Source organism: Physella acuta, unplaced genomic scaffold (assembly GCF_028476545.2).
Source record: "Physella acuta isolate Inbredline_101_S28 unplaced genomic scaffold, ASM2847654v3 ptg000094l, whole genome shotgun sequence".
NCBI classification, from domain to species: Eukaryota; Metazoa; Mollusca; class Gastropoda; family Physidae; genus Physella; species Physella acuta.
Window position 1 is genome coordinate 548,012 of NW_026731614.1, and position 23,568 is coordinate 571,579.

At 38.1% G+C, this 23,568-nt stretch overlaps 1 long non-coding RNA gene across 1 annotated transcript in view; it reads left to right on the forward strand.

Annotated features, from left to right (window-relative positions):
• LOC131929358 (uncharacterized) overlaps positions 1-23,568 on the forward strand; it is a 49,594-nt gene that overhangs the window by 24,798 nt on the left and 1,228 nt on the right. The window lies entirely within an intron of this gene.

A 23,568-nucleotide genomic window follows, 5' to 3' on the forward strand; every position in this document is an offset into this window, starting at 1 on the left:
AAACCAATAAAGCCTGCCCCTACAAGAAATCTAACTCTGTAAAAAAAAGATGCCATCTTACCTTCATGTTCATTCCATGTGGGTATTTCTGGAAGCATATCCAGGAAATCTTTTAGCCGCCCTGGCGTTGCATAGTACTAGAGAAAAATGTATCAAACCAATAAACCCTGCCCCTACAAGAAATCTAGCTCTGTAAAAAAAAGATGCCATCTTACCTTCATGTTCATTCCATGTGGGTATTTCTGGAAGCATATCCAGGAAATCTTTTAGCCGCCCTGGCGTTGCATAGTACTAGAGAAAAATGTATCAAACCAATAAAGCCTGCCCCTACAAGAAATCTAGCTCTGTAAAAAAAAGATGCCATCTTACCTTCATGTTCATTCCATGTGGGTATTTCTGGAAGCATATCCAGGAAATCTTTTAGCCGCCCTGGCGTTGCATAGTACTAGAGAAAAATGTATCAAACCAATAAATTAATCACTATACTATTGCTAAGTGTTGTAACATTCAAATAAAACATGCATGCTTTTATCACACAACTCCACTGATAAAAAAAAACAAAACAATAAACCCACTACCAATACGTTTCTACATGCAAGTAAGACAAAATATTGTAGTGACTCAATTAAACAATGAGCTGTGACTGGCCTCATAATATACAAATTATATAGAAATAAAATGCATCTGAAAACAAAAAATTTAATCAGTTTTGACTCAAGCTCTCTAAGATCAATATCATCCACTAAAAATTTTTTTTAGCCCTAGTTAATTCCAAGTATTTTTTCTATCAATTTCCATTAAAGAAAATGTATAGTTGTAGGGGTCTACTTGTAAATTTTGTATGCCATGTTTAACATTTTCTAAGGTCACTAAATACTCTCAAAAACTCCCTGATACTACAACACGGTTGTATACCAGCACTAGTGTGTCTACAGTTTTCATGCCTACGGATGTTGCTTTTATTAAAGTGTTAGCAAATAGTACTAAACCTACCTTTGACAGAACCTTGCTAGTAGTAGGCATGCCTGGCACAGCAAATGTAGTCTCTAAACAGCCAATTTTTATCCTGCTGGATGGGGTTCGCTTTATCCCTGGAGCCTTCTTTAATAAAGTAGATTGTTGAGAATCCAAAAGTACAATTCTCCTATCAACTATTGCTTTATTTTTTATTTTCCTTTTTCTATCTGCTGAATTAAAAAAAATAGTGGGGTTAGATTTATCACTGGAGCCTTGTTTATTAAACAAGATTGTTGAGAATCCAAAATTTTGATTCTCTTATCAACGTAGGTCCTAGGATACAAATGTTGGTACAGACTTCTCTACAGTAGCTCATCCAGTCAGTTGCGCAGCTACTTTTTAACTCTTTAGCTATATCTAATTTATTCTAATAATCAAGCCGGTGTTGCACTCTAACAACCTGCAGACAGTCCAGTAACAAGGTGGTTAAGGCAGATGGTCACTGCCAATATCACTTGAACCTTGATTATAAAAAACTTCAAGCAGTTAAAGTGTGAACATAGTTAAATCAGGCTGGGAGGTTTGACCATTGTCCATCCTAAGAAAAGAGGGCAGGAAAATGTAGTTTTGAACCCCCTGCCCCTCCCTATTCATCTTCAGGTATCCCCTTCTGGGTAAGCACGCATTGAAGTCACCAGCTAAGGGAAGATTCTGTCCCTTCACAAGCTGCAACTCCTTTTCCTCTACAAGAAATCTAGCTCTGTAAAAAAAAGATGCCATCTTACCTTCATGTTCATTCCATGTGGGTATTTCTGGAAGCATGTCCAGGAAATCTTTTAGCCGCCCTGGCGTTGCATAGTACTAGAGAAAAATGTATCAAACCAATAAACCCTGCCCCTCCCTATTCATCTTCAGGTATCCCCTTCTGGGTAAGCACGCATTGAAGTCACCAGCTAAGGGAAGATTCTGTCCCTTCACAAGCTGCAACTCCTTTTCCTCTACAAGAAATCTAGCTCTGTAAAAAAAAGATGCCATCTTACCTTCATGTTCATTCCATGTGGGTATTTCTGGAAGCATATCCAGGAAATCTTTAAGCCGCCCTGGCGTTGCATAGTACTAGAGAAAAATGTATCAAACCAATAAAGCCTGCCCCTACAAGAAATCTAGCTCTGTAAAAAAAAGATGCCATCTTACCTTCATGTTCATTCCATGTGGGTATTTCTGGAAGCATATCCAGGAAATCTTTAAGCCGCCCTGGCGTTGCATAGTACTAGAGAAAAATGTATCAAACCAATAAATTAATCACTATACTATTGCTAAGTGTTGTAACATTCAAATAAAACATGCATGCTTTTATCACACAACTCCACTGATAAAAAAAAAACAAAACAATAAACCCACTACCAATACGTTTCTACATGCAAGTAAGACAAAATATTGTAGTGACTCAATTAAACAATGAGCTGTGACTGGCCTCATAATATACAAATTATATAGAAATAAAATGCATCTGAAAACAAAAAATTTAATCAGTTTTGACTCAAGCTCTCTAAGATCAATATCATCCACTAAAAATTTTTTTTAGCCCTAGTTAATTCCAAGTATTTTTTCTATCAATTTCCATTAAAGAAAATGTATAGTTGTAGGGGTCTACTTGTAAATTTTGTATGCCATGTTTAACATTTTCTAAGGTCACTAAATACTCTCAAAAACTCCCTGATACTACAACACGGTTGTATACCAGCACTAGTGTGTCTACAGTTTTCATGCCTACGGATGTTGCTTTTATTAAAGTGTTAGCAAATAGTACTAAACCTACCTTTGACAGAACCTTGCTAGTAGTAGGCATGCCTGGCACAGCAAATGTAGTCTCTAAACAGCCAATTTTTATCCTGCTGGATGGGGTTCGCTTTATCCCTGGAGCCTTCTTTAATAAAGTAGATTGTTGAGAATCCAAAAGTACAATTCTCCTATCAATTATTGCTTTATTTTTTATTTTCCTTTTTCTATCTGCTGAATTAAAAAAAATAGTGGGGTTAGATTTATCACTGGAGCCTTGTTTATTAAACAAGATTGTTGAGAATCCAAAATTTTGATTCTCTTATCAACGTAGGTCCTAGGATACAAATGTTGGTACAGACTTCTCTACAGTAGCTCATCCAGTCAGTTGCGCAGCTACTTTTTAACTCTTTAGCTATATCTAATTTATTCTAATAATCAAGCCGGTGTTGCACTCTAACAACCTGCAGACAGTCCAGTAACAAGGTGGTTAAGGCAGATGGTCACTGCCAATATCACTTGAACCTTGATTATAAAAAACTTCAAGCAGTTAAAGTGTGAACATAGTTAAATCAGGCTGGGAGGTTTGACCATTGTCCATCCTAAGAAAAGAGGGCAGGAAAATGTAGTTTTGAACCCCCTGCCCCTCCCTATTCATCTTCAGGTATCCCCTTCTGGGTAAGCACGCATTGAAGTCACCAGCTAAGGGAAGATTCTGTCCCTTCACAAGCTGCAACTCCTTTTCCTCTACAAGAAATCTAGCTCTGTAAAAAAAAGATGCCATCTTACCTTCATGTTCATTCCATGTGGGTATTTCTGGAAGCATGTCCAGGAAATCTTTTAGCCGCCCTGGCGTTGCATAGTACTAGAGAAAAATGTATCAAACCAATAAACCCTGCCCCTCCCTATTCATCTTCAGGTATCCCCTTCTGGGTAAGCACGCATTGAAGTCACCAGCTAAGGGAAGATTCTGTCCCTTCACAAGCTGCAACTCCTTTTCCTCTACAAGAAATCTAGCTCTGTAAAAAAAAGATGCCATCTTACCTTCATGTTCATTCCATGTGGGTATTTCTGGAAGCATATCCAGGAAATCTTTAAGCCGCCCTGGCGTTGCATAGTACTAGAGAAAAATGTATCAAACCAATAAAGCCTGCCCCTACAAGAAATCTAGCTCTGTAAAAAAAAGATGCCATCTTACCTTCATGTTCATTCCATGTGGGTATTTCTGGAAGCATATCCAGGAAATCTTTAAGCCGCCCTGGCGTTGCATAGTACTAGAGAAAAATGTATCAAACCAATAAATTAATCACTATACTATTGCTAAGTGTTGTAACATTCAAATAAAACATGCATGCTTTTATCACACAACTCCACTGATAAAAAAAAAACAAAACAATAAACCCACTACCAATACGTTTCTACATGCAAGTAAGACAAAATATTGTAGTGACTCAATTAAACAATGAGCTGTGACTGGCCTCATAATATACAAATTATATAGAAATAAAATGCATCTGAAAACAAAAAATTTAATCAGTTTTGACTCAAGCTCTCTAAGATCAATATCATCCACTAAAAATTTTTTTTAGCCCTAGTTAATTCCAAGTATTTTTTCTATCAATTTCCATTAAAGAAAATGTATAGTTGTAGGGGTCTACTTGTAAATTTTGTATGCCATGTTTAACATTTTCTAAGGTCACTAAATACTCTCAAAAACTCCCTGATACTACAACACGGTTGTATACCAGCACTAGTGTGTCTACAGTTTTCATGCCTACGGATGTTGCTTTTATTAAAGTGTTAGCAAATAGTACTAAACCTACCTTTGACAGAACCTTGCTAGTAGTAGGCATGCCTGGCACAGCAAATGTAGTCTCTAAACAGCCAATTTTTATCCTGCTGGATGGGGTTCGCTTTATCCCTGGAGCCTTCTTTAATAAAGTAGATTGTTGAGAATCCAAAAGTACAATTCTCCTATCAACTATTGCTTTATTTTTTATTTTCCTTTTTCTATCTGCTGAATTAAAAAAAATAGTGGGGTTAGATTTATCACTGGAGCCTTGTTTATTAAACAAGATTGTTGAGAATCCAAAATTTTGATTCTCTTATCAACGTAGGTCCTAGGATACAAATGTTGGTACAGACTTCTCTACAGTAGCTCATCCAGTCAGTTGCGCAGCTACTTTTTAACTCTTTAGCTATATCTAATTTATTCTAATAATCAAGCCGGTGTTGCACTCTAACAACCTGCAGACAGTCCAGTAACAAGGTGGTTAAGGCAGATGGTCACTGCCAATATCACTTGAACCTTGATTATAAAAAACTTCAAGCAGTTAAAGTGTGAACATAGTTAAATCAGGCTGGGAGGTTTGACCATTGTCCATCCTAAGAAAAGAGGGCAGGAAAATGTAGTTTTGAACCCCCTGCCCCTCCCTATTCATCTTCAGGTATCCCCTTCTGGGTAAGCACGCATTGAAGTCACCAGCTAAGGGAAGATTCTGTCCCTTCACAAGCTGCAACTCCTTTTCCTCTACAAGAAATCTAGCTCTGTAAAAAAAAGATGCCATCTTACCTTCATGTTCATTCCATGTGGGTATTTCTGGAAGCATGTCCAGGAAATCTTTTAGCCACCCTGGCGTTGCATAGTACTAGAGAAAAATGTATCAAACCAATAAACCCTGCCCCTCCCTATTCATCTTCAGGTATCCCCTTCTGGGTAAGCACGCATTGAAGTCACCAGCTAAGGGAAGATTCTGTCCCTTCACAAGCTGCAACTCCTTTTCCTCTACAAGAAATCTAGCTCTGTAAAAAAAAGATGCCATCTTACCTTCATGTTCATTCCATGTGGGTATTTCTGGAAGCATATCCAGGAAATCTTTAAGCCGCCCTGGCGTTGCATAGTACTAGAGAAAAATGTATCAAACCAATAAAGCCTGCCCCTACAAGAAATCTAGCTCTGTAAAAAAAAGATGCCATCTTACCTTCATGTTCATTCCATGTGGGTATTTCTGGAAGCATATCCAGGAAATCTTTAAGCCGCCCTGGCGTTGCATAGTACTAGAGAAAAATGTATCAAACCAATAAACCCTGCCCCTCCCTATTCATCTTCAGGTATCCCCTTCTGGGTAAGCACGCATTGAAGTCACCAGCTAAGGGAAGATTCTGTCCCTTCACAAGCTGCAACTCCTTTTCCTCTACAAGAAATCTAGCTCTGTAAAAAAAAGATGCCATCTTACCTTCATGTTCATTCCATGTGGGTATTTCTGGAAGCATATCCAGGAAATCTTTAAGCCGCCCTGGCGTTGCATAGTACTAGAGAAAAATGTATCAAACCAATAAAGCCTGCCCCTACAAGAAATCTAACTCTGTAAAAAAAAGATGCCATCTTACCTTCATGTTCATTCCATGTGGGTATTTCTGGAAGCATATCCAGGAAATCTTTTAGCCGCCCTGGCGTTGCATAGTACTAGAGAAAAATGTATCAAACCAATAAACCCTGCCCCTACAAGAAATCTAGCTCTGTAAAAAAAAGATGCCATCTTACCTTCATGTTCATTCCATGTGGGTATTTCTGGAAGCATATCCAGGAAATCTTTTAGCCGCCCTGGCGTTGCATAGTACTAGAGAAAAATGTATCAAACCAATAAACCCTGCCCCTACAAGAAATCTAGCTCTGTAAAAAAAAGATGCCATCTTACCTTCATGTTCATTCCATGTGGGTATTTCTGGAAGCATATCCAGGAAATCTTTTAGCCGCCCTGGCGTTGCATAGTACTAGAGAAAAATGTATCAAACCAATAAATTAATCACTATACTATTGCTAAGTGTTGTAACATTCAAATAAAACATGCATGCTTTTATCACACAACTCCACTGATAAAAAAAAACAAAACAATAAACCCACTACCAATACGTTTCTACATGCAAGTAAGACAAAATATTGTAGTGACTCAATTAAACAATGAGCTGTGACTGGCCTCATAATATACAAATTATATAGAAATAAAATGCATCTGAAAACAAAAAATTTAATCAGTTTTGACTCAAGCTCTCTAAGATCAATATCATCCACTAAAATTTTTTTTTAGCCCTAGTTAATTCCAAGTATTTTTTCTATCAATTTCCATTAAAGAAAATGTATAGTTGTAGGGGTCTACTTGTAAATTTTGTATGCCATGTTTAACATTTTCTAAGGTCACTAAATACTCTCAAAAACTCCCTGATACTACAACACGGTTGTATACCAGCACTAGTGTGTCTACAGTTTTCATGCCTACGGATGTTGCTTTTATTAAAGTGTTAGCAAATAGTACTAAACCTACCTTTGACAGAACCTTGCTAGTAGTAGGCATGCCTGGCACAGCAAATGTAGTCTCTAAACAGCCAATTTTTATCCTGCTGGATGGGGTTCGCTTTATCCCTGGAGCCTTCTTTAATAAAGTAGATTGTTGAGAATCCAAAAGTACAATTCTCCTATCAACTATTGCTTTATTTTTTATTTTCCTTTTTCTATCTGCTGAATTAAAAAAAATAGTGGGGTTAGATTTATCACTGGAGCCTTGTTTATTAAACAAGATTGTTGAGAATCCAAAATTTTGATTCTCTTCTCAACGTAGGTCCTAGGATACAAATGTTGGTACAGACTTCTCTACAGTAGCTCATCCAGTCAGTTGCGCAGCTACTTTTTAACTCTTTAGCTATATCTAATTTATTCTAATAATCAAGCCGGTGTTGCACTCTAACAACCTGCAGACAGTCCAGTAACAAGGTGGTTAAGGCAGATGGTCACTGCCAATATCACTTGAACCTTGATTATAAAAAACTTCAAGCAGTTAAAGTGTGAACATAGTTAAATCAGGCTGGGAGGTTTGACCATTGTCCATCCTAAGAAAAGAGGGCAGGAAAATGTAGTTTTGAACCCCCTGCCCCTCCCTATTCATCTTCAGGTATCCCCTTCTGGGTAAGCACGCATTGAAGTCACCAGCTAAGGGAAGATTCTGTCCCTTCACAAGCTGCAACTCCTTTTCCTCTACAAGAAATCTAGCTCTGTAAAAAAAAGATGCCATCTTACCTTCATGTTCATTCCATGTGGGTATTTCTGGAAGCATATCCAGGAAATCTTTAAGCCGCCCTGGCGTTGCATAGTACTAGAGAAAAATGTATCAAACCAATAAACCCTGCCCCTCCCTATTCATCTTCAGGTATCCCCTTCTGGGTAAGCACGCATTGAAGTCACCAGCTAAGGGAAGATTCTGTCCCTTCACAAGCTGCAACTCCTTTTCCTCTACAAGAAATCTAGCTCTGTAAAAAAAAGATGCCATCTTACCTTCATGTTCATTCCATGTGGGTATTTCTGGAAGCATATCCAGGAAATCTTTAAGCCGCCCTGGCGTTGCATAGTACTAGAGAAAAATGTATCAAACCAATAAAGCCTGCCCCTACAAGAAATCTAGCTCTGTAAAAAAAAGATGCCATCTTACCTTCATGTTCATTCCATGTGGGTATTTCTGGAAGCATATCCAGGAAATCTTTTAGCCGCCCTGGCGTTGCATAGTACTAGAGAAAAATGTATCAAACCAATAAACCCTGCCCCTCCCTATTCATCTTCAGGTATCCCCTTCTGGGTAAGCACGCATTGAAGTCACCAGCTAAGGGAAGATTCTGTCCCTTCACAAGCTGCAACTCCTTTTCCTCTACAAGAAATCTAGCTCTGTAAAAAAAAGATGCCATCTTACCTTCATGTTCATTCCATGTGGGTATTTCTGGAAGCATATCCAGGAAATCTTTAAGCCGCCCTGGCGTTGCATAGTACTAGAGAAAAATGTATCAAACCAATAAAGCCTGCCCCTACAAGAAATCTAACTCTGTAAAAAAAAGATGCCATCTTACCTTCATGTTCATTCCATGTGGGTATTTCTGGAAGCATATCCAGGAAATCTTTTAGCCGCCCTGGCGTTGCATAGTACTAGAGAAAAATGTATCAAACCAATAAACCCTGCCCCTACAAGAAATCTAGCTCTGTAAAAAAAAGATGCCATCTTACCTTCATGTTCATTCCATGTGGGTATTTCTGGAAGCATATCCAGGAAATCTTTTAGCCGCCCTGGCGTTGCATAGTACTAGAGAAAAATGTATCAAACCAATAAACCCTGCCCCTACAAGAAATCTAGCTCTGTAAAAAAAAGATGCCATCTTACCTTCATGTTCATTCCATGTGGGTATTTCTGGAAGCATATCCAGGAAATCTTTTAGCCGCCCTGGCGTTGCATAGTACTAGAGAAAAATGTATCAAACCAATAAATTAATCACTATACTATTGCTAAGTGTTGTAACATTCAAATAAAACATGCATGCTTTTATCACACAACTCCACTGATAAAAAAAAACAAAACAATAAACCCACTACCAATACGTTTCTACATGCAAGTAAGACAAAATATTGTAGTGACTCAATTAAACAATGAGCTGTGACTGGCCTCATAATATACAAATTATATAGAAATAAAATGCATCTGAAAACAAAAAATTTAATCAGTTTTGACTCAAGCTCTCTAAGATCAATATCATCCACTAAAATTTTTTTTTAGCCCTAGTTAATTCCAAGTATTTTTTCTATCAATTTCCATTAAAGAAAATGTATAGTTGTAGGGGTCTACTTGTAAATTTTGTATGCCATGTTTAACATTTTCTAAGGTCACTAAATACTCTCAAAAACTCCCTGATACTACAACACGGTTGTATACCGCAGTATGTGGGTTAAGATCTTAAACATTAATGTCAACCAGATAAAATAAGAGAAAGCAAACCCACTAGCACTAGTGTGTCTACAGTTTTCATGCCTACGGATGTTGCTTTTATTAAAGTGTTAGCAAATAGTACTAAACCTACCTTTGACAGAACCTTGCTAGTAGTAGGCATGCCTGGCACAGCAAATGTAGTCTCTAAACAGCCAATTTTTATCCTGCTGGATGGGGTTCGCTTTATCCCTGGAGCCTTCTTTAATAAAGTAGATTGTTGAGAATCCAAAAGTACAATTCTCCTATCAACTATTGCTTTATTTTTTATTTTCCTTTTTCTATCTGCTGAATTAAAAAAAATAGTGGGGTTAGATTTATCACTGGAGCCTTGTTTATTAAACAAGATTGTTGAGAATCCAAAATTTTGATTCTCTTATCAACGTAGGTCCTAGGATACAAATGTTGGTACAGACTTCTCTACAGTAGCTCATCCAGTCAGTTGCGCAGCTACTTTTTAACTCTTTAGCTATATCTAATTTATTCTAATAATCAAGCCGGTGTTGCACTCTAACAACCTGCAGACAGTCCAGTAACAAGGTGGTTAAGGCAGATGGTCACTGCCAATATCACTTGAACCTTGATTATAAAAAACTTCAAGCAGTTAAAGTGTGAACATAGTTAAATCAGGCTGGGAGGTTTGACCATTGTCCATCCTAAGAAAAGAGGGCAGGAAAATGTAGTTTTGAACCCCCTGCCCCTCCCTATTCATCTTCAGGTATCCCCTTCTGGGTAAGCACGCATTGAAGTCACCAGCTAAGGGAAGATTCTGTCCCTTCACAAGCTGCAACTCCTTTTCCTCTACAAGAAATCTAGCTCTGTAAAAAAAAGATGCCATCTTACCTTCATGTTCATTCCATGTGGGTATTTCTGGAAGCATATCCAGGAAATCTTTAAGCCGCCCTGGCGTTGCATAGTACTAGAGAAAAATGTATCAAACCAATAAAGCCTGCCCCTACAAGAAATCTAGCTCTGTAAAAAAAAGATGCCATCTTACCTTCATGTTCATTCCATGTGGGTATTTCTGGAAGCATATCCAGGAAATCTTTTAGCCGCCCTGGCGTTGCATAGTACTAGAGAAAAATGTATCAAACCAATAAATTAATCACTATACTATTGCTAAGTGTTGTAACATTCAAATAAAACATGCATGCTTTTATCACACAACTCCACTGATAAAAAAAAACAAAACAATAAACCCACTACCAATACGTTTCTACATGCAAGTAAGACAAAATATTGTAGTGACTCAATTAAACAATGAGCTGTGACTGGCCTCATAATATACAAATTATATAGAAATAAAATGCATCTGAAAACAAAAAATTTAATCAGTTTTGACTCAAGCTCTCTAAGATCAATATCATCCACTAAAATTTTTTTTTAGCCCTAGTTAATTCCAAGTATTTTTTCTATCAATTTCCATTAAAGAAAATGTATAGTTGTAGGGGTCTACTTGTAAATTTTGTATGCCATGTTTAACATTTTCTAAGGTCACTAAATACTCTCAAAAACTCCCTGATACTACAACACGGTTGTATACCGCAGTATGTGGGTTAAGATCTTAAACATTAATGTCAACCAGATAAAATAAGAGAAAGCAAACCCACTAGCACTAGTGTGTCTACAGTTTTCATGCCTACGGATGTTGCTTTTATTAAAGTGTTAGCAAATAGTACTAAACCTACCTTTGACAGAACCTTGCTAGTAGTAGGCATGCCTGGCACAGCAAATGTAGTCTCTAAACAGCCAATTTTTATCCTGCTGGATGGGGTTCGCTTTATCCCTGGAGCCTTCTTTAATAAAGTAGATTGTTGAGAATCCAAAAGTACAATTCTCCTATCAACTATTGCTTTATTTTTTATTTTCCTTTTTCTATCTGCTGAATTAAAAAAAATAGTGGGGTTAGATTTATCACTGGAGCCTTGTTTATTAAACAAGATTGTTGAGAATCCAAAATTTTGATTCTCTTATCAACGTAGGTCCTAGGATACAAATGTTGGTACAGACTTCTCTACAGTAGCTCATCCAGTCAGTTGCGCAGCTACTTTTTAACTCTTTAGCTATATCTAATTTATTCTAATAATCAAGCCGGTGTTGCACTCTAACAACCTGCAGACAGTCCAGTAACAAGGTGGTTAAGGCAGATGGTCACTGCCAATATCACTTGAACCTTGATTATAAAAAACTTCAAGCAGTTAAAGTGTGAACATAGTTAAATCAGGCTGGGAGGTTTGACCATTGTCCATCCTAAGAAAAGAGGGCAGGAAAATGTAGTTTTGAACCCCCTGCCCCTCCCTATTCATCTTCAGGTATCCCCTTCTGGGTAAGCACGCATTGAAGTCACCAGCTAAGGGAAGATTCTGTCCCTTCACAAGCTGCAACTCCTTTTCCTCTACAAGAAATCTAGCTCTGTAAAAAAAAGATGCCATCTTACCTTCATGTTCATTCCATGTGGGTATTTCTGGAAGCATATCCAGGAAATCTTTAAGCCGCCCTGGCGTTGCATAGTACTAGAGAAAAATGTATCAAACCAATAAACCCTGCCCCTACAAGAAATCTAGCTCTGTAAAAAAAAAAGATGCCATCTTACCTTCATGTTCATTCCATGTGGGTATTTCTGGAAGCATATCCAGGAAATTTTAAGCCGCCCTGGCGTTGCATAGTACTAGAGAAAAATGTATCAAACCAATAAACCCTGCCCCTCCCTATTCATCTTCAGGTATCCCCTTCTGGGTAAGCACGCATTGAAGTCACCAGCTAAGGGAAGATTCTGTCCCTTCACAAGCTGCAACTCCTTTTCCTCTACAAGAAATCTAGCTCTGTAAAAAAAAGATGCCATCTTACCTTCATGTTCATTCCATGTGGGTATTTCTGGAAGCATATCCAGGAAATCTTTTAGCCGCCCTGGCGTTGCATAGTACTAGAGAAAAATGTATCAAACCAATAAATTAATCACTATACTATTGCTAAGTGTTGTAACATTCAAATAAAACATGCATGCTTTTATCACACAACTCCACTGATAAAAAAAAACAAAACAATAAACCCACTACCAATACGTTTCTACATGCAAGTAAGACAAAATATTGTAGTGACTCAATTAAACAATGAGCTGTGACTGGCCTCATAATATACAAATTATATAGAAATAAAATGCATCTGAAAACAAAAAATTTAATCAGTTTTGACTCAAGCTCTCTAAGATCAATATCATCCACTAAAATTTTTTTTTAGCCCTAGTTAATTCCAAGTATTTTTTCTATCAATTTCCATTAAAGAAAATGTATAGTTGTAGGGGTCTACTTGTAAATTTTGTATGCCATGTTTAACATTTTCTAAGGTCACTAAATACTCTCAAAAACTCCCTGATACTACAACACGGTTGTATACCAGCACTAGTGTGTCTACAGTTTTCATGCCTACGGATGTTGCTTTTATTAAAGTGTTAGCAAATAGTACTAAACCTACCTTTGACAGAACCTTGCTAGTAGTAGGCATGCCTGGCACAGCAAATGTAGTCTCTAAACAGCCAATTTTTATCCTGCTGGATGGGGTTCGCTTTATCCCTGGAGCCTTCTTTATTAAACCAGATTGTTGAGAATCCAAAATTTTGATTCTCTTATCAACGTAGGTCCTAGGGCTCCCCTCGTTGGTCTCGGATGTACAGACTTAATACCCCTAGCTGCCGCTAGCTACCAGAGTATTACCCCGGGCTCCCTTCCGTGGCCGGGTGGAGGCCGCAGCATTAGGTCAAAACGTCTGCCAGAGGGCCTTGGAAACCCCTTTTTGTTCACAGCCCCTTTTCACCCATGGCACCCGTGTCGACCCAAGATGGCCTTACGAGTTTAACGGGTTCCGAGAGGTCTGAGCAGCTTTTAATTTTTTTTATTGATACTTTTAACATTTTAGTGGTGATAGTCAATTGATTAGTTGATCTTCTTTTAAGAGCACATTTTGCAGGTCTCTCCTTAAACCTTTAGATGAATTTGTTTAATCCACTTGCTGTTTCAGAGTTATTACCTTTAGTGGAGAGTGTTGGAAATTTTTATGGTTCTTCGAGATATTGTAAGAGGTGTGACCAATTAAATCTAGGATTCATCTTCCTGGTTGTGCTGGTTACTAAACATTTGGAGCATTGAGGCTATAACTGATACCTTTTGCTTCTACTAAACTTTCAATTTTTTAATTCAGTTGGGATATCTCATATTTTCTTGCCATGAGCAAGCAATATGTCAGTTTTTTATCACATGCTTTAGGTCAATATTAGTATAAGTAATCAGCAATCATATTTGGCTTTATGGTAAGCTTTACTGCAACCTGCAGTTGTCTCTGACATTCTGGGTAATGAATTGGGAAATTATTCTTATAAATTCCTTACAAAGATATTATTCTTAATCACAGTATGGTAAAATTGGTAACAACCACATTTTTAGTGGGTTTGGATGACCTATTACCTTCAAATGTGTTTAAAACTATTAAGTTTCCTGTTAGTTTCCATAGCAAACACATCTCATTTTTAAAAAAAAAAAATTGTTTTTGGATATTTTGACTTGGGCACTAGTAAATGTCATCCCGATTTTTGTATAAAATACAAAGCAAAATCATCACGTAAACTCTGTCCTTGTTCTGGTCATACTTAGCCTGACACTTTGCATGGCAAAGCTTCTCTAGAACTAACCTAATTTGAACCTCTTATCAGATGCACAAGAAAGTTCTACCAATTTCTTTTTAAAAGCCTTCTTTACATGGAACAGGCAGTGTTCACAAACTTCATTTGGAAAATTTTCTCCTAATCAAATTACCAAAAAAGGCAATACATATTAAATTTGTTGTAAAACAGTTTACAACATTTATCAAACAATAAAGTCTGAACATAAAACAGCACAATGTGCAAAAATATTATTGTGGCGGATAAATTTGCTTCACGCCACCAATAAAGGACATAAATATACTTTGGTCGTTTTTATGTTGACGCTGCCACTTATACTCACATAGGTATTAGTTAAACTGGCCAAGACAGGAATGTCTGGGAGGGCCGCGTTTGACTGCTCCCGCACCCGTGATGGGGTCTTTAAACTGTAAAGAGTGGTTCACACTGAGATGAACAAAACACTCATCTTCTAAGTTGTCATATGACTTCTAGCAATCACTGACAGTTGGCCCAGGGGTATCACACACTCGAATCACATTCAACAACACATCCTTGCTTCTAATTAGGACAACATAAAAATGTATCAGTCCTCCTTTCTAATCCCCCAAAAAAACCCACTTTCCAGTAACTCTTATCCCTTTATTATACTTCCTTTTCCCCCAAACAAACTCTATTTCTACGGTCACCCCAGGGCCACCCAAATCACCCTTGCCCGGATACAAATGTTGGTACAGACTTCCCTACAGTAGCTCATCCAGTCAGTTGCGCAGCTACTTTTTAACTCTTTAGCTATATCCCCCACTGGATATTTGTCATTATCATCACTAAAACTTGCCTAATGGAGATGTGAGCCCCCTTCCTGATGGACTTCATTGTCGATTGAAGTTTGCCAGTAGGTTGGCTTTTGCAAAACCATGCGTAGCCGCCTAATGTCTGTTTGCGTTGCAACATATGCATGTCAGCTCCACAAGTCGAACAAATAAAACTCCTGGACAACAGTCATCCATACACCATTCAATCAGTATCTTTTTGTCAGCCAGAATAATGAGAGAATTGAAAAAAAAAAAGGAACAGGAGAAATACAATAAAAATAAGGTAACTGATAGATGAACACAGAAAAATAAGCCAGGCAAAAAGGGCTTTAAGCAACTAGCATAATTAACATATTTTAATTAAGCTAATTAGCACTAATGATAGTGAAGGGAAATAATGCAGTGCCGACAACCTGCCCAGATATCTTTTTGCATATCTGGCACGTTACTGCCAGATCTAATAGCCTTTGTGTAATACTTCTGGAGCTTCATTTTGTCCAGGGTTTGGTGACCCAAGCCTCTTATTGGGGGTTATTGTTTTTTTTTTGTCAACTAATGTGCGCAAAGCAGTGCCCAAATGTTTAGTAAATGCCACCTGCTGCTCCATACTGCCGGAGGATCTTTGATTTTTGTCACATTGGCCGGTGGCTTTCAGACCAATCAGCAAGCTTTGCCTGGTCACCAGTCAGCCTGTTCTGCATTTTTGCACACCTATGGCAGTATTTGGATAGGCATTCAAAGTCAACTACAAGTCCTGTGCGATTCTCTATTATACAGCCTATGCCTGATTTTAAGGTGTGTCCTCTTGTGTGCCAGCTGCCATCGTAGGACACATCAATGTCCACTAGTTTGTTTTCTAGCTCAGGGTGAGCAGCCTTCACCCTTTCCAAAGACTGTTGCAAAAAAATTGTCGTATGCACATACATTACTTTAAATGGCACTGGAATGTTGGTTGTAAGTCTTCTGGTCTGGTGAAGGTTAGAGATGTTCACATGTAGAGAGGTCAAAGTTCTCAGCATCATTTTCATCATCAGTCCAGTAGCTGATGGTGAAATTTGCAGACTTGGTCATGGTTGGCTCTGCTCTGTTCACAATCCTTCCATTGTATATGACATCTGTTCCTTCAGACTCCCACTTGTGACAGCAAGATCCCTTCTAAGTCATCATTTCTCCAGAAAAGGCACCTGCTTCCTGTTGATGCGCTGAAAAAAACTATTTAAGGACATCACATACCTTAACATTAAGATTCTTACTTTACTGTGACTGCTTCCCCATGCACTTTATGTCTATCTCCTCTTGCAACAGCTTGCGGGCCATTCTTATATGGGCAACCCCACGCATGGCCAAACCTTAGATTTATTTTTAAGCCAATCAAGAGTTGCTTTTGCTTTAGACTTGGAATCCAAGAATCCAATAGATACATTTGGGGTATGTAGATTTAGATAAGCAATGGCGAGGCATCTTTCAGCAAACGTGTTGTGTGGTGGAGCTGACAGTGGCATGTAACTGTTCCTGTGTGGAATACCTCTCAAGCTGATGCACAAGCACATCCCTTGTAGATATCAAGAAATCCTTCATCACTTGAAAACTTTTTATTACTGGTCTAGTGTAGACAAGCTAAGACTGTTTTATTCTCCCAAGGGTTGTCCAACGCATCCTTTTCTGGTTTTTTCAACTTCTGGTTTTTCAGTCATGGTCTCTATATTTCTCTTACTAGCCTGAAAAAAATGTTTGAAAAAATATTTTAAAATAAAATATAATTAAATGCAATTACTTACAAAATTCGAGGGATCCTGGCCTTTCTTAAGCAAGAGATGGAAGGTGCACGTTTCCAGACTTAGGGAACACGTCCAAATTGGAGTAGGTCTATGAGTAGCACGTTTTCTAGCCCGATTCTTCCTAATGCGCAGTCTCTCCAAACGTTGGCTCCAAGTCCAATTAACACACGCTATATAGTCACCTAACAAATCACGTGCTCAAGGTTTGACCTCTTTACAGCAGTTTGGGAGATCAACCTTATCCAGGGACCTGTGATGAGTTTGCCTATCAGGTCCAGAGCTTGAAGCTGCACCATTGCTTCTTTCCTCATAAGGTCCTTCAGTAAGTGTTGGCACACAGCAATGGTTTTTCTGCAGATAGTTTATATTGAATTTATTTACTTATTCAAAGGAATCAAATGTACCCCAGTTTAACAATGAATGCTATATTCACCCTGTCATAAACAAAATTAGTTCAGCATGCTGCACAATAATTCCCGCCATGTGGAATAGGACATACATCCTGTTTCCCACATCAGACGTATGTACCTGCTGGTATCCCATGTTGTTTTTAAAGAACTTTAAAAGGCAGCAGGTTCTCCTTTGTGTTTGTATCCAAATATAACCAGCCAAAATTTTTTAATATCATGACCTTCTGTCCTTTCCAGAGCAGCTTTCACATTCAGCTGCTGGTCCAGAGTTTCCATTCTCTTGCCTTTGTTGCCACAGTGTCCAGCTGGTGCACATTGCAGTTCAGCTGGATAAACCACATATCCAAATCAAACTGCAACATGCCCACTACACATTTCACTCTTACCCTGTCAAACTTTGCATTTCTCTTGAAACATGCACAGTACATCCACATGAGGCAACTGCAGTCTCCATAAACTGCACCCTATTCTTTCAAAGAAGAAATCGTGTGGACTGTTTAGTCTTCTGTTCTTCCACCCATGACTCGTGCTGAGATTTGATCTGATGTCTGGCTGTTTTCAAGGAAAAGGTGTTCAGATGCTTGTCCCCTTTACTTAGGCATCAAAGGCAATGGGTGCAGAATTGCACTGATGTGCCTCGCCAACCTGGATCAACGCCAACACTCCTGGCTCAACAGCCATCCTGGTAATACTGGAGAGATGAGGCATCTTTAAATTATATTTAAATTTATACATAGCACGTGCAGTAGCCATAACAGGCCGAACGAGACTCTGGTATGATTGACTCTGGTATGATTGGTCAGTCGTACCATAGGAAGCTTAACCCGTGACCAACAGGATTGGTACACATTATAAATGGAGTACGGTTGACCTCCTACCTTAATCTGGTGTCCGAGCACGTCGGCCGATGTAACATCTGCTATCTGGATATCATCAGAACAGATGCCAGACCGAATCAGGGTGGTGACACTACGGCAACTCCTCCCAACGTTAACAGCACACCTGCACGTATGGTGGAAATAGCCAGGTACTGAAATATGGTCATTGAACCAAAGTCGAGTTTCTTGAAGCAAAGCAACATCCACATCATTCTCAGTCAATACGGCACAACTCAATCTTGGACGAAGTCCTAAGATATTGCATTGGAGAATGCGAAGAGGTGTAGTACGATCCATGGTAGAAAACCCCCAGGCCAAAAGGTCAGTAACACTGCCTTTAGATTACTTAAGTTAGGAATAAATTTGGAATATTAGCCTACAAGTTGTCTCACTTTTTTCTTTGTCTTTGGAGTGGCATTTTATTGATCTTCCATTTTTCCTCTTGCCACTACAGGGCAGAGAAAGCTTACCTGTTCAAGTTTTAGTTTTGAGTTGGATGTTGGAAATTTGAGTGGTTCTTTAAGAAATTGTTCTATGTCCAGTAATCTTTAGGATGCGATTTCTTAATTTTGTTGATAATCTATAATTTATAGATCAATGCATGGGAAATAAAGGATTATGTTTAGTTTGACAATATTTTTAAATTTTTTGAATGCTGTGCTCAGTTCTTATTTTGTCACAGATTACGTGACCATTTTTTAATACAGTGGTCACCTCAATATCACTCTTAAGCAACAGTTTGTTGACCTCTTTGACCTCTTTCATACTGCTCGCACAGGTCCCAGTCTCAGGGTCTTTAAAATTGTATGTGGTTCACCGTAAGGTGGATAACACCCTCATCAGATAAACATTCATACGACTTCCAACAGTCACTCATCACAATAAACTCTTGAATAATTTGTGGCAACACATCTTTACTTCTGTTAGGCACAATACAAAAAAAAGCCTACCACCTGCCACCCTCTATTGTATTTGTGCTTGCCAAATTTACTTATTTTCCGAGGACCTCCCAAAAATTCCCTGCTAAAACTCATCCAGTCAGTCACCGTTACTGAGCTTTCACTAAGTTTCCTAATAATTGCACTAGCTGGCAACTAACCCACATAAAACATCAAAATTAAAATGGATCTAAGTGTCATCTTATCTCCCTCAAACCAAGTCCCCTTCCTTAAAGACGTCACTACCATGTGTTGTCTCCTGGAGTCGACCTCTTTTGCTTTGTGCTTAACTTTCATACTGCTTGCAGTTTCCTCTCCTGGAAAATATTTTAAAAATTTCAAAACTATTCAATATCAATTTAAATATTAGTGCTTGATAAAAAAAAGTAATATATGCCATATTTCTGCTCCAATCATTACAACCCGATCTTTGTTTAATAATTTTATGGATTTAAAATGTTTAACTGGTTTAATATTGCAATCCACTTCATTAAAATGAACAAATTTAATACACCATTAAAAGCTTATTACAGAAATAGTCCATCTCCAACCCACCCATTCCAACATTAAATGCATTACTAAAAGTTCTGCCAATATTTGTAATATGGGTGTTAATTAGGGCTTATAAACATGCTAGATTGCATTTAAAAAATGCTACTAAAAGATTCAGAGCATGCTTATGTTTCTGCCACCAAGTATATTTAGCTAAATAGTTAGCCAACTGTCCAGGAGAGCCTTATGTTGGCGGTTCTCTTTCGACAGAGGACCACATGCCCTCAACACTCATCGGCTCCCAGTCTCAGGGTCTTTGAAATTGTATGTGTGGTTCACCGTAAGGTGGATGAAACCCTCATCAGATTAACATTCATGTAAAATTGTATGTGTGATTCACCGTAAGGTGGATAAAACCCTCTTCAAAAAAAAAATTCATATAAAATTATATGTGTGATTCACCGTAAGGTGGATAACACCCTCATCAGATAAACATTCATACAACTTCCAACAGTCACTCATCACAATCAACTCTGGAATAATCTGTGGCAACACATCTTTACTTTTGTTAGGCAGCACAATACAAAAAACCCATTAATCTGTTCCTCTCCCACCAAACACCCAAAAGCCTACCACCTGTCTCCCTCTATGGTATTTGTGCTTGCCAAATTTACTTATTTTACTTATTTACTTATTTTCCCAGGACCTTTCAAAAGTTCCCTGCAAAAACTCATCCAGTCAGTCACTGTTACAGAGCTTGCACTAAGTTTCCTAATTGCACTAGCTGGCATTTTACTAACCCACATAAACGTAAAAATTAAAATGGATCTAAGTGTCATCTTATTTCCCTCAAACCAAGTCCCCTTCCTTAAAGACCTCACTACAATGTGTTGTCTCCTGTTATCTGACATCTCCAGGTGTGTCAGTCCAAAGTCCACGTCAGCTTGTCCATACACATCACTACCACACTTAGAACAATAACTGTTGAACAACAAACCTTCAGCTCACCTTTAAAACCTCAGTGGTGTATAGAACAAGCATCAGATTGCTTGAGGACTCGCTGGGTCTCATTTAATTACTATAAACAGTCTAAAAATGGAACATAATTAAAACAAATTCTGTTGGATAAATCGGTTTCATTTTTATGCTGGCTCAACCACATGTACTCATACAAGTACGAATTGAACTGGCCATGACAGGAATGTCTGTGAAGGCAGAGTTTGATTGCTCCAAGTTCCCACAATATCATTAGTATGGTCACCAGTGATGGATTTTCATTGAAGAGTTTCACACTGAGATGAATGAAACCATCTTCTTAGCTGTCGTATGACTTTCAACAATTAGCGTTGACAATCGACCTAGGAGCAACACTCAAATACAACTCGCAACACAACCTTTTCTTCTGTTTGGAACAACACAATTTTTTTCCCTTCTATAGCACTTCCTTTTCCCAAATGCTCTTTTCTGGGCACAGAGACCATTTTCTCGATTGGCTTTATCCATGTTCTGCAGTAGAGGTCCTGTCCTTTGCTGGGTCTTTGCTGTATTGTCTGATGGTCATTCAGGCTTTGTATGCTTGTGACTTGGTTTCTTCAATGTAATTTCTAAATCAAAGCAAATACCCTGTGGGATGGGAAAGGCATATTAATTTGCATTATTTGTGAAGATCTTTAATTTTTAGATTGAATAGCTAGTATTTTGCCACTGAACTCCCTTCAGTAATATCGGTTCACTTGATGGATGAAAATAAATTTAAAAAAAAAAAAATACCTAAACAGAAATATGCCAAGCTTACATTTTTTGTTTAAATAAAAAAAAAAAAGCAAATATACATAAAGACCCATTTTGAAAACCAAAAAGTGACAGATGATGGTGCAGTTTTTTACCAATTTTACCCAACATAGTATTTAATACTAGCTAATCCCCCTTGATTTTGCATTTGCATATAAACCAATGTTTATATTCACCATATTGTCCAGTCAAGAATTGGATACATTGTATGTTTATAATTTTTGCAGCTCTGGTCATTGTTAGAGTACAACATACATTCTTCTGATGCCTCTCAGATAAAAGTTGTACTGCAATGTGTCAATTATACCTTGTCTTACAATGCTGAATACCAGAAAAATTTAAAAGGAACATATTCATTGTTTGTTTATTATACAACTTCATTGTGTGCAACATACTTTCTCATGAACTGTTATAGAAAAATTGTACACCCAGTTTCATACTATTGCATTGGTTATATTTATCTAACAAGAATTCTATCATGACTAGAATGCTGTTTTAAAAGTTCGCACAGGTATGCAAGAAGGGGTAGGACAAGAATGGGTAAAGACTGAATGTGCACCATCCTCTGTCAAACAAAAATTTGTCCTGTTTTACATTTCAGTCCATAAGCATATGTAAGCTTGTCCATATTTTTTTTTTCCACCAGTTTTTTGTAAAATGTAAACAAAATGTGGGAATCCTGACATCCTAAACAGTTCCTATAATTCTGACAGGTTGTTTTCCAGCAATATATTCCATCACTGTTTCACTTGTCTATTTCATCTATTACACTTTTCTACATTGTGCTGTATTCTTAGCCAGCATTCAGTCTATATTAAGGCCTATCTAGTGTTGTGCTGTATTCTTAGCCAGCATTCAGTCTATATTAAGGCCTATCTAGTTTTCTATGCTGCAGCTGATCTCAAGCATCCTATATAATTTTCTGGGGCCAGGCAATGTGCAGTCTTGTAAAGTTAAGCATTTTCCCAGGTCATTCCACAAGAGCATGTCTTGCTGAGACCATCTTTTATCTTGCCTCTCTCAGACATGACCTGTGTTCTAATAATCAGGCCGGCGATGCACTCTAACAACCCGCAGACAGTCCAGTAACAAGGTGGTTGAGGCACATGGTCACTGCCAATATCACTTGAACCTTGATTATAAAAGACTTCAAGCAGTTAAAGTATGAACATAGTTAAGTCAGGCTGGGAGGTTTGACCATTGTCCATCCTAAGAAAAGAGGGCATGAAAATGTAGTTTTGAACCCCCTGCTCCTCCCTATTCATCTTCAGGTATCCCCATGTGGGCGAGCCCGCATTGAAGTCACCGGCTGAGGGAACATTCTGTCCCTTCACAAGCTGCAACTACAAGAAATCAAGCCCTGTAAAAAGAGATAAAAAAAAGATAGCTGATATCTTAAACTATTTGTCAAAGTCCAAGCAGTAATCCCTTGTCCTTGATGTGTATGATATGACCGGTCATCTCGCATGTCATTGGTGCCTACCTATTCTCAACTGCTTGACCTAAGGCTATTTCCTAAGTTCTACATTTTCTCCTTAGTTTGACCTATTTATAACTTAACCTGTCATCACAATTTTCAACATGTTTTCAACCATGCAGGTACACTTTTTCTTACATAGACAACACCTCAACAAACAGTAGGTCACTCTCCTCTTTAGGCGTTGATAGACTACCACAGTAGCTAAACCTTCACTTTGAAAAATACTCATCTGCTGTATGACCAGCAGTGACACTTCCTCAACAAGCCTCCATGCTTTATCTAAGCCATGGGTTCCAGTCACAAGACCCTGTTCTTCTAAGTTGCTTAATCTCAGTCATCAACTATTTGAACTTTTTACACTTGGCTAGTAATGCTTATTGACCAACCATCTCTTCACTGCCAAATACCTGCTAATTTGTATTACAGGAGTGCTACTTGAATTGTAAACCTGGAGAGTAACATCCATCTTAAAGAGGATGTGATTTTCTTAATTATTTTTTTTTACAATCAACCTTTCGTTCAACAAACACGTTTCAAGCTACTGTTCAAAGCTTTATTTAGCTAGTCATCTTTATCCTTACACCACAAGCCCTCGACCCAAGCCGCTACCAACTAACCCCTTACACTCCAGCTTTTATACCCGCACTTGACCTTGGGACAACCATACCTAAACACCTCCAGGTTAACTCAACTCACCGCACCTCTCCTCTACATTCTAAACTATTCTAGCCTATTCTAATCTAGCCTACAACTGACTTGGTAACACTTTCAAGTAGACATGCAAAACTGGATTCCATGGTTTAAA